Source organism: Pipistrellus kuhlii, unplaced genomic scaffold (genome assembly GCF_014108245.1).
Source record: "Pipistrellus kuhlii isolate mPipKuh1 unplaced genomic scaffold, mPipKuh1.p scaffold_m20_p_3, whole genome shotgun sequence".
Lineage (NCBI taxonomy): Eukaryota > Metazoa > Chordata > Mammalia > Chiroptera > Vespertilionidae > Pipistrellus > Pipistrellus kuhlii.
Window position 1 is genome coordinate 78,080,383 of NW_023425529.1, and position 15,312 is coordinate 78,095,694.

Below are 15,312 nucleotides of genomic sequence, written 5' to 3' on the forward strand. Positions count from 1 at the left end.
AAAGAGCATCCTATATAATACAGAGGTAATATGCAAATTGACTCTCATGCCCTCACATAAGATGGCTACTCCCATGTAGTCAAAGATGGCCACCACAAGATGGCCAGCAGGAAAGGGTAGTTGAAGACAATCGGGTCAGCAGGAGAGGGCAGTTAGGAGCAACCAGGCCTACAGAGGAGGGCAGTTAGGGGTGACCAGGCCGGCAGGGGAAGGCAGGTGGGGGGTGACCAGACTGGCAGGAAAGGGCAGTTAGGGGCAACTGAACTGACAGGGGAGGGCAGTTGGACGTGACCAGGTCAGCAGGTGAGGGCAGTTAAGGCCAACCAGATCAGGAGGGAAAGGCAGTTGGGGGCTATCTGGCAAGCAGGGGAAGGCAGTTGGGGCCATCGGGCCAGCAAGGGAGCAGTTAGGCATCAATCAGGCTGGCAAGGGAGTGGTTAGGGAATAATCAGGCTGGAAGGCAGGAGAGTGGTTGGGAGCCAGCAGTTCTGGATTATGAGAGGGATGTCCGACTGCAGGTTAAGGCCTGATCCCACTGGTAATCAGACATACTTCAAGGGGTCCCAGATTGGAGAAGGTGCAGGCTGGGCTGAGGGACAGCACACACACAATCCCCCTCCCCAGTGCATAAATTTCATGCACTGGGCCTCTAGTGAAAATAATAAAACACATGAAAATAATGGAACAGATAATTCTTGAGTTGTCAGCAACAAACTGTTGCAATTTACTCTTTAAAGTCAGAAAGACCCAGGAATTAATCAAACAGACATTTTGAACAACTCCTGTCCTCCAATTGAATAGAAGGAAGAGATCAAGGCTATCATCTTCTTGGAAGCCCTTGTCCTTGTAGCTCCAGCTCTCCCTCTTCAACAGAAGAGGAATCTCATTTTCTAATTCACTCACAACAGGGAGAAGATAAATGACCACACACCCTCACTAGTCACTGTAATAGGGACCAGTAATAGCAACGCCTCTGGGTATAAGACTTGATGGTTTTAAAAAACTTTCCAGTAATCAAGACATTGTGGTATTGGTGAGGAAAAAAGACAAATTAATTAATGGAACAGAATAGAGTTCCCAGAAATAGACTAATATAAATACAGTCAATTGATATTTGACAAGGAGCAGAAGCAAGCCTGTAGAGAAAGGACAGTCTTTTCAATAATGGTGCTGGCACAACTGGATATACACATGCAAAAGAAGGATGGGGAGAAGAGAAAAGGAGAAGGGGATGGAAGAAAAGAGGAAGAAAAAGGAGAAGGAAGAGGAGGATAAAAGAAGAAAGGAAAATGAATCTAAACAAAGATCTCATATCTTCCACAAAAATTAACTAAAACTAAATCACAGACTTAAATGTAAAATTCAAAACAATAAGATTTAGAAAGATAACACAGGTGAAAAATCTAAATGACCTTGGGTTTGAAGGTGACGTTTTAGATATAACACTAAAGAAATGATCCATGAAAAAACAATAAACAGGTTAGCTTTATTAAAATTAAAAACTTCTACTCTGTGAAAGACACTGTTAAGAGAATAAAAAGACAAGTTACAGAATGGGAGAAAATATTCACAAAACATATTGAATAAAGGACTAATATCCAAATTATAAAAATAATTAGTGTTTTGGTTTTCTTTGGATAAATCCCCAGAAGTGGGATCACTGAGTTATAAGGCAAATCAATTTTTAATTTTTTGAGGGAACTCAGTACTGTTTTCCATAGTTGCTGAACCAATCTGCATTCCCACCAGCAATGCATGAGGGTTCCCTTTTTTCCACATCCTCACCAATACTTGTTGTTTGTTGATTTATTGATGATAGCCATTCTGACAGGTGTAATGTGACATCTCATTGTGGTTTTAATTTGCATTTCTCTGACAATTAGTGACACTGAGCAACTTTTCATTTGCCTATTGGCCATTTGCATGTCCTCTTTGGAGAAGTGTCTATTCAGGTCCTTTGCTCATTTTTTAATTGGATTGTTTGGCTTTGTTTGTTTTGGTATTGATTATTATGAGTTCTTTATAAATTTTGGATATTAACCCTTATCAGGTCTATCTTTGGTGAATATGTTCTTCTACTTACTAGGTTGTCTCTTCAGTTTGTTGATGGTTTCCTTTGCTGTGCAAATCTTTTTAGTTTGATGTAATCCCCTTTGTTAATATTTTAATTTTATTTCCCTTGTCCAAGGAGACATAGCAGAAAAAAATATTGTCAAGAGAAATGCCAGTGACTTTTACTCTCAGAATGGCTAAAACCCAAAATGCTGACACCCAATGCTGAGGAAGATGTGCAGCCACAGAAACTCTTACTCATGGCTGGTGGGAATGGAAATGGCACTGCCACCTTGGAAGACAGTTTGGCAGTGTCTTACAAAGTTAAACACAGGATTATCATCCAACACAGTAATTGCAATCCTAGGTGTTTACCCAAAGGAGATGAAAACTTACATCGACACAAAAACCTGCATGTGAATGTTTCCAGCAGCTTTATTCATAAATGCCAAAAATTTGGAAGCAACTAAAATGTTCTATATCAGGTGAATGGGTTACGAAAAAAAGACAGTGGTACATCCAGACAATAAAATATTATTAGGTGATAAAAAGAAATGAGCTAGCTATCAAGCCACAATATAACATGGAGGAAACTTAAACGCATATTATTAAGTGAAAGAAGCCAATCTGAAAAGGCTAATTACTGTATCATTCCAACTACATGACATTATGGAAAAAGGCAAAGCTATGGAGACAGTAGAGATAGCAGTGGTTTCGAGGAATTCGAGGAGAGGGAAAAAGATGAGTCAGTGGAGCACATGGCATTTTAAGCACACTGAAACTATCCTGTTTGATACTGTAATGGTGGATACAGGACATTATGCATCTGTCAAAAACCATAGAATCTACAACTCCAAGAATGAAACCTTATGTGAAGCCCATACTGACCATACTCTAATAAAAGAGTAATATGCAAATTAACCATACTTCCACTACACCCATCAGCCATGCCCACCAGCCACACCCACCAGCCAATCAGAGTGAGTATGCAAATAAACCCAACCAAGATGGCTTACAGCCACAGAGAGCAGGAGGGAGGCTTGGGTTTCCAGGCAATGAAGGAAGCCAAGCTTTCCACCTGCCCTTGTCAGACTAAGCCTCCTCTCAAAGCTACAAAGTTTCAATTATAGAAGGTAAACAAGCCAAGACTGGTTTGGCTCAATGGATAGAGCGTTGGCTTGGGGACTGAAGGGACCTGGGTTCGATTCCGGTCAAGGGCATGTACCTTGGTTGCAGGCATATCCCCAGTAGGGGGTGTGCAAGAGGCAGCTGATCGATGACTCTCTCTCATCGATGTATCTAGCTTTCTATCTCTCTCCCTTCCTCTCTGTACAAAATTAATAAAATATATTTTAAAATTTTTTTTTAAAAAAATAAATTAATTAATAAATAAAAGAAGGTAAATAAATTTAAACAGAAATGGTGGCAGCATGGAGCTGGAAAGAGTGGGAGGCTAGGGTTGCCCCCAGTGATAAAAGAAGCAAAGCTTTCCACACACCCTGGCTGGCCCAGGCCTCCACTCTAGGCTACAAAGTTTTAATTATTGAAAATACATAAGCCCAACAGAAATGGCTGCTGCCATGAAATGAGCAGGAGGCTTGGTTCCACTCCAGGCTATAAAGTTTCAATTATAGAAGGTAAATAAATTCCAGATACCAGGACCTCCACTTAGGTCGCCAGGAGGCTTGGCCAGCCTGCAAACCACCACAGGCCCTTTACCTAGGTCCCAAGGGAACCCCCATCCTGATCCAGGACACCCTTCAGGGAAAACCAGCTGGTCCCCATCCATGCACCAGGCCTCTATCCTATCTAATAAAAGAGTAATATGCAGATTGACCATCATTCCTACACACAATATGGCTGCCTGCATGGGTTTAAAGATTCTGCCCCTATGTGGTCACATGATGTCCACCATAAGATGGCCAAGGGAGGGCAGTTGGGAGGAAACAGGCTTGCAAGGGAGGGCAATTGAGGGTGATCAACCCTGCAGGGGAGGGCAGTTAGGGGTGACCAGACTGGCAGAGGAGGGAAGTTGGGGGCAAACAGGCTGGCAGGGGAGCAGTTAGACATCAATCAGTCTGGCATGGGAGTGGTTAGGGTATGATCAGGCTGGCAGGCAGAAGCAGTTAGGGGCAATCAGGAAAGCAGGCAGGTAAGCAATTGGGAGCCAGCAGTCCTGGATTGTGAGAGGGATGTCTGATTGCCCGTTTATGCCTGATCCTAGCCTAAATGAGCAGTTGGACATCCCTCAAGGGGTCCCAGATTGGAAAGGGTGCAGGCTGGGCTGAGGGACACTACCATCCTCCACCACCCATGCATGAATTTCATGCACCGAGCCTCTGATCAATTATAAGACACTAGAAGCCCGATGCACAAATATTCGTGTTAAAATGGGCTTTCCTTTCCCTGGCTGCTAGCACTGCATTTACACTCCAGCCCAGCCTCTTTACGCTCCTGCCCTACCTCCCATGCTGCCCAGAGGCCCTGAGAGACTGGGGGTGGAGCAGAATGCCTACATGGTCACCATGGCAATGATGCAAGCATCCCACCCTCATCACTCAGTGCCTGTGTATGCAAATTAACCTCCATCTTTGTTGGATTAATTTGCATATCACTCCTGATTGGCTAGTGGCATAGCAAAGATACGGTCAATTTACATATTTGTCTATTATTAGGTAATATGTGCCACGCTGCCTGGTCAACATGGCTCAGTGTTTGAGTGTCGACCCATGAACCAGGAGGTCACAGTTCAATTCCCAGTCAGGGCACCTGCCTGTATTGCGGGCTGGATGCCCAGTGTGGGGCATGCAGGAGGCAGCTGGTCAATGACTCTCATTTTTTATGTTTCTATCTCTCTCTCCTTCTCCCTTCCTCTCTGAAATCAATAAAAATATATTTTTAAAAGTGTGCCACAATAATACAGGTGCTAATAATAGATGGCACTAGGAGGGAGGGGTAGAAATTCTCAGTACTTTCTGAGCTATTTCCCTGCAAATCTTAAAATGCTCTAGAAAAATAAAACCTATTTTTTAAACTTTTTGATATATCATCTAATATACCCCTCAGATCACCTCTATATGGTAGAGTAGATATTATTATCTTCATTTTTAAGATGAGAAATTTGATTTACTGATGTTCACACAAAGTCAATTGCAAACTAAAATTTGAATATTTATCTTCTGATTCTCACCTCTGGATTCTTTTCACTGCACTGACTGTGTGTGCTATGCTGGGACAACCTGCACATTCCCAAATCTTCCTTTTACCCCTTAGAGATGTTGCAGAAGCCAAAGAGAGCTGGAGAGAGGCATGAGCATGTGGATAGAACTGAGGGCACCAAGTCTCTCACAGGGGGTGACCCCATGATTCCCTTGGCTGGTCTAAGCATCGACATCCATCCCCCAAGTTCTTAATTTTACACATCACTTAGTGATGCAACAATCTAAACTGTGAGGCTCTGGGGGTTAGTCGATGGGAAAGGCATTAAATCTCTAACGTAGTGTGGTTAGTACATCCCTAAATTATTCAAATTTTCCTAATGGAGTATTTCTCAAACTTTAGTTATTTTTATTTCATCTTCACAATTTTTGCCATGCCTGCCTATCACTTACAGCATTTTTATTTAATATTTTCCTTTAAAGAGACTCACTGTTTTATGTAGGCTCATCCTAAACAGTGCCAACTCATAAAATCCAGTGTTCATCACTGCACTGCCTCAAACCACCTTGAGCACCCATAGAACTGCTGCCCTAGGAGATTCCCCCTGAAACTCGGAGCCAAGAGGAATCCAGGGCCTGCTCTCCTCTGCATGCCCACCACATCACAGTCTCTGGAACATAGGAGGTGCTCAAAAAATGTTTGTACAATAAATTAGCAACCAGTAAAAACTACACAGTTGCCTGATTTTCCACAGCCATTTTATTTCTTTTTAATTCTTTGTTGTTGGAAGTATTACATAGGTATATTTCCTTTTCCCCCATTGACCTCTCTCAGCTCACTCCTGTCCCCCAGCACAGGCCCTCACCCCCTAGTGTCTGTGTCCATTGGTTCTGCTTATATGCATGCATACAAGTCTTTTGGTTGATCTCTTACCACCCTCCCCTGCTGTCCCTCTGAGGTTTGATGGTCTGTTCGATGCTTCTCTGTCCCTGATTTTACTTTTGTTCATCAGTTTGTTGTTCATTAGATCCCACAAATGAGTGAGATCATGTGATACTTGTCTTCCTCCAAGTGGCTTATTTCGCTTAGCAAAATGCTCTTCCAGCGATCATTTTAAACCTAATTTTTTAGTTACATCTCTAGCCAACAAGAAGTGCCTGGTTACCACAGAGCAATTAGCACCCCAGACCCTGTCCCAGTCACAGGCAGCTGTTGTTGGACAAGGACATGTTCAGTCTGGATCACTTCCAGCTAAGGCAGCACACAGCTGCCCGACCCCACATGTCCCAGGTCCCTTAGGTTACCCTCTGCCCTGAGGGCTCTGAACCACTGTGCCCTGCACGTCCACAGAAAGGTCACCTTTCCCAGGAAGCTGTCTCCAGTCACCCCTGGTGGAACTCTGTCCTATTTGCCTTCATAACAAGAACTCTATTGCTCTCATTATCTATGATACAATTGTCCATTTTCAAGAGCAAGCAGTGTTGGGGCAAGACCCACACTGCACTGTCCCATTGGTCTCCCAGCTGGAAGATTGCTACACAAAGTCAGCCTCCAACTGTGTGCTGTCTTAGCTATACTTGGTGACAGTCAGAAAAAAACAAATAATAAATAGATGCCGGAACCAGTTTGACTCAGTGGATAGAGCGTCGGTCTGCGGACTGAAAGGTCCCAGGTTTGATTCCAGTCAAGGGCATGTACATTGGTTGCGGGCACATCCCCAGTGGATGGTGTGCAGGAGGCAGCTGGTTGATGTTTCTCTCTCATCGATGTTTCCAGCTCTCTATCCCTCTCCCTTTCTTTCTGTGGAAAATCAATAAAATATATTTTTTTTAAATAATAATAATAATTAGATGACCCCCAGATGCCAGCTATCGTTGTAGGCACTTTCCATAGCTTGTCTTGTTAACTTGTTAACTCTGCACAAAAGGTATTATTCTCAATTTGTAAAAAATGAAAAATATTTTTCCTAGCAGTAAAGCATGATGTGTCTCTGTTATTCCTGTACAACGTGGGGTCGGAGCCTCACTCTCCTTCCAAAGGGAGAGGAAGCTGAGGAAAACTTCTTTCTTCTCTCCCTGAGGGCAGCAAGCTTGAAGGCAACCACCTTCTTCCCTTCCAGTTGTCAGAGGGAGAAGGCTCACAAGGTAGAGGGTGCCCCTGGAACCCAGGTCTTCTTTTCTGGGTTCTTTACCTCCTTGCATGGGGAGCTAACATGTTGGGCTCAAAAAAAATTGTGGAATAAATTAGCAACCAGTCAATGCCATTACAAAGTTCACACAGACCCTGTGGACAATTTCATGAAAACCTGCACAAATTGCTTAATGACAGCAATACATGTCACTAATACACACAGCACATCCTGGGCCAGAAGTGATCTCTTTCATTGGCCGTAGCCCCTCTTTTGGCCTAGGAATTCACCTAACAGTTAAAATCAGGTGATATTTATGTGCAGAACATGTGACATAGTACACCCTTTTGCTTAGTGACCCATACAGGAACCAAATGATAGCCAGACTAGAAATCAACATCAAACTGTTCAAATAAATTCCACTTAAAGAATGGTGAATTGGGGGGAAGTGCTCAGCCTAAAAGAATTCTCCTATGCTTTGTTTCCTGTGAAGTAGAAGAAAAGAGCATTCTAAGTCTGGTTTAAAATGACTTCCGATGATATTCCATGAATGGCGATGAAATGTCATCCCCTGAGCAATCATTGGGATTCATTTTAGTGCCTGCCCTCTTTCTTGCTACATTCCCATTCTACCCACTAAAGACCTCTCATATGAGAGACTAAGAAAACCAACCAATATAAGGTCCAGTTGAAACGAGCACTAGAAATTCATGAAGAAAAACCATAATTAAGCTAAACAATTGTCTCTTGAAACTCTGAGCATTGCTATAAAGTTATAAAACCTCCAACGTCCCATTTGTTTGTTCTTCCACTCAATTCCCTTTCAAATATCTCTGTCTCCCACCTTCTTTCCCTCCCATATTTCTTATTTAATTAACCTATTTGTAAGAAAGGAATCTTAGGTTAGTCATTCACACTTGAGTGTGAATTAAAGCCAGGGAGTTAATTCTCAAAGGAATGAGGATTCCAAGCCATAGCTCTAATTGTGGATGACTGTCTTTGAATACTTTTAAGGGTATTTCATGGAATGGCTAACTATGAAGAAAAGAGGTACTGCAGCCTTGAGTCCAGTTTTGAGAAATGAAAGCCTTCCGCTGCCACTTCCAGTTGAAAGTGGATTCAGCTTAATTTAGACATCAGATGAGAATTATAACTTTTCCTTCAGGGATTTACTGGTTCCAATCCCCTCCTCTTCTTTTCTTGGCCCTGGAAACAGATATTTCTGATGGCCTGTAAGTGTCAGTTCAGTAGGATCCATTCTCATTTTACACCTGGTCTCTCCACTCCAGATGCCCTGTCCCCCACCAGGTTTTATTTGAAAAGGCACAACATGAGCTGCCTGGGCCAAATGGGGTCGGGAGTCCTTCAGCAAATGTTCTGCTCCAGGGAGTGCGACCCCCAGAGCAGAAAACTGATAGCCCTCTGACATGTGGCCAGTCCCCCAGGGACTCTCACTCCTCTCCACAGGAAGGACTTCAAAACTCTAAGCCAGTGGAAAATTCAGTCTGTTCCAAGCAAGAGAGACAAGTGTGCTCCCAAAACGAATACTGGCATTTGGAAATGCCCTAGGGTATTATAAATATAATCTTTCTGAGGTGCGAGTGTGTGACAGGAAAAGAGATATAACGTGTGTGTGTGTGTGTGTGTGTGTGTGTGTGTGTGTGTGTGAGTGTGTTTTGACAGAAAGGAGAGCAAGTGCAGGCCCAGAGCCAAAAATTATCCGTGTAAAGACAGCAAGGCCAGGCATAGAGAAGAATGTCCACTACCTGGTCTGTGCCCAATGACTACATTCAGAATTTTCTACTGCTTCCTCTCTGAAGAAATGGAAGAGAGAGAGAGAGAGAGAGGAATTGGGATGGAAAAAGGAATAGGAAGATAGGAAGTCGGGAGCATTTCTGGTCACAAATCAAAAGGCCTAGACTGAGAGGGAGACAGTCAGAATGAGAAACTGCCGGTAAGTCACAGGTCCCTCCACCAGTTACAAGTGATTAATTCAGCCTGATTGTGTTTTGCCATCTATCAAATTCCATGTCCAAAGGACCCACCTTCCATGATGCAGTGCCAAGGCCGCTCCACCACCCTCAGGCATTGTTTTCTGCCAAACAAACAGGTTGTTGGGATAGGTCTTAGCCCCTCTGGCTAAGCCTCTGGAACTGAAGAATAGAGCAAGTGAAGTGAGGGCCCTTATGGCCTTCGTTGCCCTTTAACCAACCAACCACACTGGCCATGCCCAGTGCAGGGGCTCCTAATGCCTTTTGGGCTGGGGCTCCTTGAACAGGCAGCAAAGTCTCTAGGCCCCCCCTCACAATTATGTTTTAAATACATAAAACTATAAAGAAAAACAATTACGTTGTTATAATTATTGAACATTTAAATAACATAGTATAGTAACCTTTGTACTCCATCAATGCTTTAAATGATAAGATCTGATGAAAGGTCAAAAAAACTACTGTCATTTCCAGTTGAGACGGGAGAAACAATTTGTTTCCAGGTGTTGCAACAACGGTCAGGTGACATGAAGAGATCTGTGATTTCTATGGTGACAAAGTCATGATGCGGTTGTTGCCTGCCTCCTTCCTAGGAGGGAAAGCTAGATTTGGGGGAAAGATTAGAGATACAGTTTCTCCTCATCCAAATTCACAAACCAGAACAAGGCTGTCAAGAGAAGTGGTCAGTAATGATAGCAGTAATAGCAACAACAGAACTTAGTAACAAAGCAATGTCTGCTAAAGCACAATGGACATGACTGCCGTCCATGTAGACTCTCCTGCACCAGGGCCTTAGCAAAGCGCTTCCCACGGGTCATTTCCCTGCATCCTCACTCTGAGGAAGGCTCACTTTAGAGATGAGGGATCTGAGGTTTAGGGATTTTAGGGAACTTTTCCAGGGTCTGATAAGTAACTGAACAAAGAATGGAAGTCAGGGTTGTGGATGCCTGGCACTAGAGCCCACATTCACTGCATTTTAGTGAGAGGGATGTATGTGTGTGTGGGGGGGGGGGGGGGGGAGGAGGTAGGGGGAGGAAGAAGAGAGAGAGATGGAGAGAGAGAGATGAATGCCCAGAAGTGCTTTTACTTTTTCTTATCCAGGCCCATGCCCCATTGGTGTGAAATGGGGAGATAGGTGCAAGAGGATAGGAGCCTATGAATCATCAACATCATAGAAAATCTTCTCATAAACACTGAAAAGGAAGAGCGGTGTGGGGAGGTTAGCTCTATCAGAAACTAACAGACCTCTATACTTCATACCGGATGTTAACAACGCACGGACAGACACACACATCGCCTGAACTTGGATGGGCTTTACTCCATGCAACCACAAACATGATTCATAAGCCGGCACTACCCGCAACTGAATCAGACACTGGTTACTCAACAAGACTCTACTAGACTCAGGGATGAAGGAGGACTAATTTTTTTTAATGATGTTCAAACAGGATCTGTTTCTGTTTGGGTCATCAGATGAGACTTGCAAAAAATTAGTAAATCATAAGACCAAATTGAGTTAATGGAGTGCAATCCAGAATTGCAGTAGCTTTGTTGGTGATCATATCACATCGATGACTCACATTTGATTTATTGTCAAATGTAATCTGTCAGCCTTTGTCAGATACAGCGCTGCTAAGCCATGCCATAGCCTGAAAGTGTGCCAGTGGTGTTTTGGACCAAAAGAGAGTGTCTTTCATTTATCCCCATTAAACTTAATTCTGCAGCTGTGTCCCATCATGCAACCCATGACTATCTGTCTTTAGTTTTATGTTGTTGTAATGACTATGTTCTGATGAATATTGTTTTTTCTCCTTCACTGACATTTCAATAATTTCTTCTAGAACCTCACATAAAGTAATCAGGAAACGTTATAGCTTGCAGAATTCACTCTCCTCCTTAAAAAAATAAAATAAAATAAAATAAAAATCACATGGGCATTTGCCTGTCTCATCTTTCCTCTTCTCCTAGACCTGTATCCACAACATCCAATAGTCCCCTCAATTGTGAAATATAATTTGCTTAGGCCAGAAGAATGGACATCTAATGCTTTTGAACATCTATACTTTTATCTTACACATGCATTTCTCTTTTATCAATGCTTTTCCAGTTTATTTCATTTCAAGGATCATTTTGCTTCATTTATGGAATATATGTTGTACTGAATTTGTTCTAAACTTCAAAGATAAATATGTTCTCTGGCTTTAGGAAGCTTTCAAGTTAGAGGAAAAAACAGACATGCAAACAGATAAATTATATGGGGTAATTAGGAGTCAAAATAGCTTATATAATAGAGAATCTATGGACTCGTGGAGCTGAAAGGTCACAGGTAGGGCATGCTTTAAGCACGGCTCAATCAGGGCTCCTTTGTTGGTGTGCTAGGAAGTGTGTGACAACTCATTGACTCTCCAGAGAGCAAAGCCTTCAGTTGCAGTGTTTGCCAATTCCCATGTTGTAAACACTCCCACCATGGCCTATGTCAAGCTACCAACATGAGTCCCTGAACAGAGAATGGAAAATAGATGTGAACAGTCACCTCCGCCCTAATGAAAACTAACTCCAGCACACTTCTGCCACCTTCATTTTTTAAAATAAGTTTCCCAGTTCTTCCATATGCTGGTTTTGTCCTGATGATGCAACCAGTACCTGGGACCACACACCTTCTTACCAGTATTTAATGGAAGAGAACAACCTTCTGGTTCCTTAACCATCAAAAAATCCCTGCGCTCCCATGGAAGTCAAGGAATGTCACCACTAACTAGCTTAACCCTAGGAAACAGGTTTAAATAAGCACATAATGGTATCTGCCTCCTGAAGCTCTTCTCTTCACCAACCAAATGCTCCTCATTGGACACAATCCATGCCAAAAGCCTATGTTTTAGAAGATGAGATTATCAGCAAGACAATAGCTCGTTCATACTGGTCCATTGTAGTGACTACAGATCTTCCCTTCAGGACTGAGATAGTTATCCCCACCTATGGGAAGGGGTTGTCACTGATGGTCCACAGGAGAGTCCCTCCCTGGGTTTTGCCCTACTGGAAAGGAGCTGCCTTCTCCTCTTTAGAAGAAATTGCCTCTAATGACTGATCAATACATGGGCACAAAAGCCTGGTCCTGCCTCATTTCAGACATCTCTGAAGGGGCATTCCAGCCCCAGAGCTGCTGAGAGGGTATCAAGTGAGATCTTTGTTGCAACTGCACAGCAGGTCCATTTTTCCTTCTGCCCCACTGGGCTTCCCTCCATCTGTAACATTGCTTCTGTGAGCCCCTCCCACTAAATCTCCTGCCTGCAAATCTCAGTGTCTATTTCCATGGAACCCCATCTGCGATGTCCATCCCTGAACCAGTCTCTGGGGGTGTCCTAGACAAATCAGGGCCCATAATCAAAACTGGAGTTAGATCAGTCCCCCTGACACCCCATGGCTGCCCCACTGTGAGGTAGAGTTAAAATGGATCTTGAGAGAAAACCACACTGTCTGCTACACAGTATAGATGCTGAGTGATGTAAGAGACATATGAGCTAGTACCTTGTAAGTGTTGAGAAAGAAGGAATGCAGCCCCTAACACCTGGAAATAAGCACAGCTGGACACCAATAGTACTACAAGCTGATCTGACACTCATAGCCAGGCCATTTTGTTCCCAAGTTGGGCATAAACAACCTCACAGCACACCCACCTCAGACAAGCTTCCTCGTCTAAGCCATGAGAAAAATAAAACAAAATAAGGTCACTGCATAATTTTGTCTATGCAAAGACAATAGCAAAGTCACTGTGCCACCCACAAAACGATCATAGAATTGCCTTGGCTCTCTGGTGGTTTCCAACCTAAAGCAAATCCCTGATGTCTTAGGCCCTCTCTAACCTCCCAGCCAAAGCCCTCATTTTATAAGTTCTTTGTAACGCTGTCACTGAGCTGCCCATGGCTCCCCATGGAGTATGTTCTCCCTCCATCAAGGAGTAATAGGCCCACCTTGCTTCATGGTCAGCCTGTTCCTGGTAGTCTCTGGCTAAAGGGCACAGACACTTCATAGCAGGTGAGGGGTAAATAGGAGATGACGTGCTACACCTCCTTCAGGGAGCCTTAACGGAGGTGATCTGTGAGCCAGTTCTTGAAGGATGACTGGGTTTTTCCAGGCAAGAGGGTCAGAGAGAAGTCTTTCCAGGCAAAGGAAGAGGCATGTACCAAGATTGGCTGCACAAAAATGAAGGGTGAGGAATCCGTGTGGGTGGGGTATGTGGTGAGCTGGAAGAACGCTGGGCCCATGTGGAGGTCCTTGTGGGTCCACTTTATCCAGCAGACAAAGAGGATGGGGATGTGGGGGCCAAATACTTCTGAATTGGAATTTGTTGAATGGAGAATTCGTTGAGTAGCCATACTGTTTTTTTCTAATCCTTCTTATCTTTTTTTTTAATTTGGAGGATGAGACACAGTGAAGTGGGGGAGACACTTTAGTTAAATCAAAATGGAATATTTTCAGTTTTCCTGACTTTAAGTTGAAGGCACATGCCTAACAGTGTGGAGCCCTTTTCTCCCTTCACACCTTGCTAATTTGTTCTGTGAGTACTACATAAGTGTTTTTTAATTATAAGTCTTTTGAAAACAACATAAATCTGACAAAACTAAAGTAGACCAAAATGCCCCCAGTCTTATAAAGGCTCCCTAGGACCCCCTAGACTACCATTGTAGTGAATCCTGTATCTATACTAATAAAAGGGTAATATGCTAATTAGATCAGAAGACATTCTGGGAGACCTTCCAGACGTGCTTCTGGACAAAGCCATGGTGGCAGGGCCGAGGCAGAGGCAGTTAGGAGCCATCAGGTCAGCAGGGGAGAGCAGTTGGGAGCAATCAGGCCGGCCGGGGAGGGTAGTTGGAGGTGAGCAGGCCAGTGGGGAGACCGGGGGAGGACAGTTGGGCGCAAGTAGGCTGGCAGGGAGGCATTTGGGGTCGATCAGGCCTGCAGGCAGAGTGGTTAGGGGCAGTCAGGCAGGCAGGCAGATGAGTGGTTAGGAGCCAGTGTTCCCAGATTGGAGAGGGTGCAGGCCAGGCATAAGAGAATTTCATGCACCAGGCTATTAGTATACTTATAAAATCCATGTTTTCACATTTTTATTATACAGTATACATCATATAAGTATTATTTTATACTTCTAAAATTAAGTATTGGGTCGGCAACTAAGTAATTGCGGATTTTTTTAAAGAAAATCAAGACAATTTTTTCATGGAACTAAATAACTTTATTCTGTAATGTATTGCCCATTTTGATCAATGACCTTTTGCCATCTTTCAGGCAGCATCATAATCCCACGTTCAAAAAACTTCTGGTTTTTATTAGCAAAAAACTGAATCAGGTACGATTTGACATCATCATCATTATTGAAATTTTTACCATTCAAGGAGTTTTGTAAAGATCAAAACAAAAAGTAATCAGATGGTGCAAGGTCAGGACTATATAGTGGATGTGGCAAAACATCCCAATCAAGCTCCATTAATTTTTGCCGAGTGACCAAAGATGTGTGTGGCCTTGCATTGTCATGATGGAATACAACACCTTTTCGATTTGTCAATTCGGGCCGCTTTTCTTCAACTGCATTGTTTAATTTCGTTAGTTGTTCAATGTAGACATCAGAATTGATCATTTGGTTGGGTGGTAAGAGTTCAAAGTAGACAATTCCTTTGTAATCCCACCAAACTGATAACAAAACCTTCTTTTGATGAATATCAGCTTTTGATGTTGTTTGAGTTGGTTCACCTGGCCTGCTCCACGATCTTTTCTGCTTGATATTGTTGTAAACAACCCATTTTTCATCGCCAGTTATCAGTCGTTTTAAAAATGGATCATTTTCATTACATTTCTTTAGCAAATCGCAGCTGCTAATGCGTTGCGTTAACTGTGATTCTTTCAGTTCGTGAGGAACCCATGTATCGAGTTTTTGAACATAGCCAAGTTGTTTTAAGTGATTTTCAATGTATGTGATACATGAAG

The 15,312-nt window shown here is 43.1% G+C and overlaps 1 pseudogene; it reads left to right on the forward strand.

Annotated features, from left to right (window-relative positions):
* The first annotated feature begins 2,261 nt into the window (after positions 1 to 2,261).
* Positions 2,262 to 15,312, forward strand: part of LOC118729546 — a 38,288-nt pseudogene continuing 25,237 nt past the window's right edge.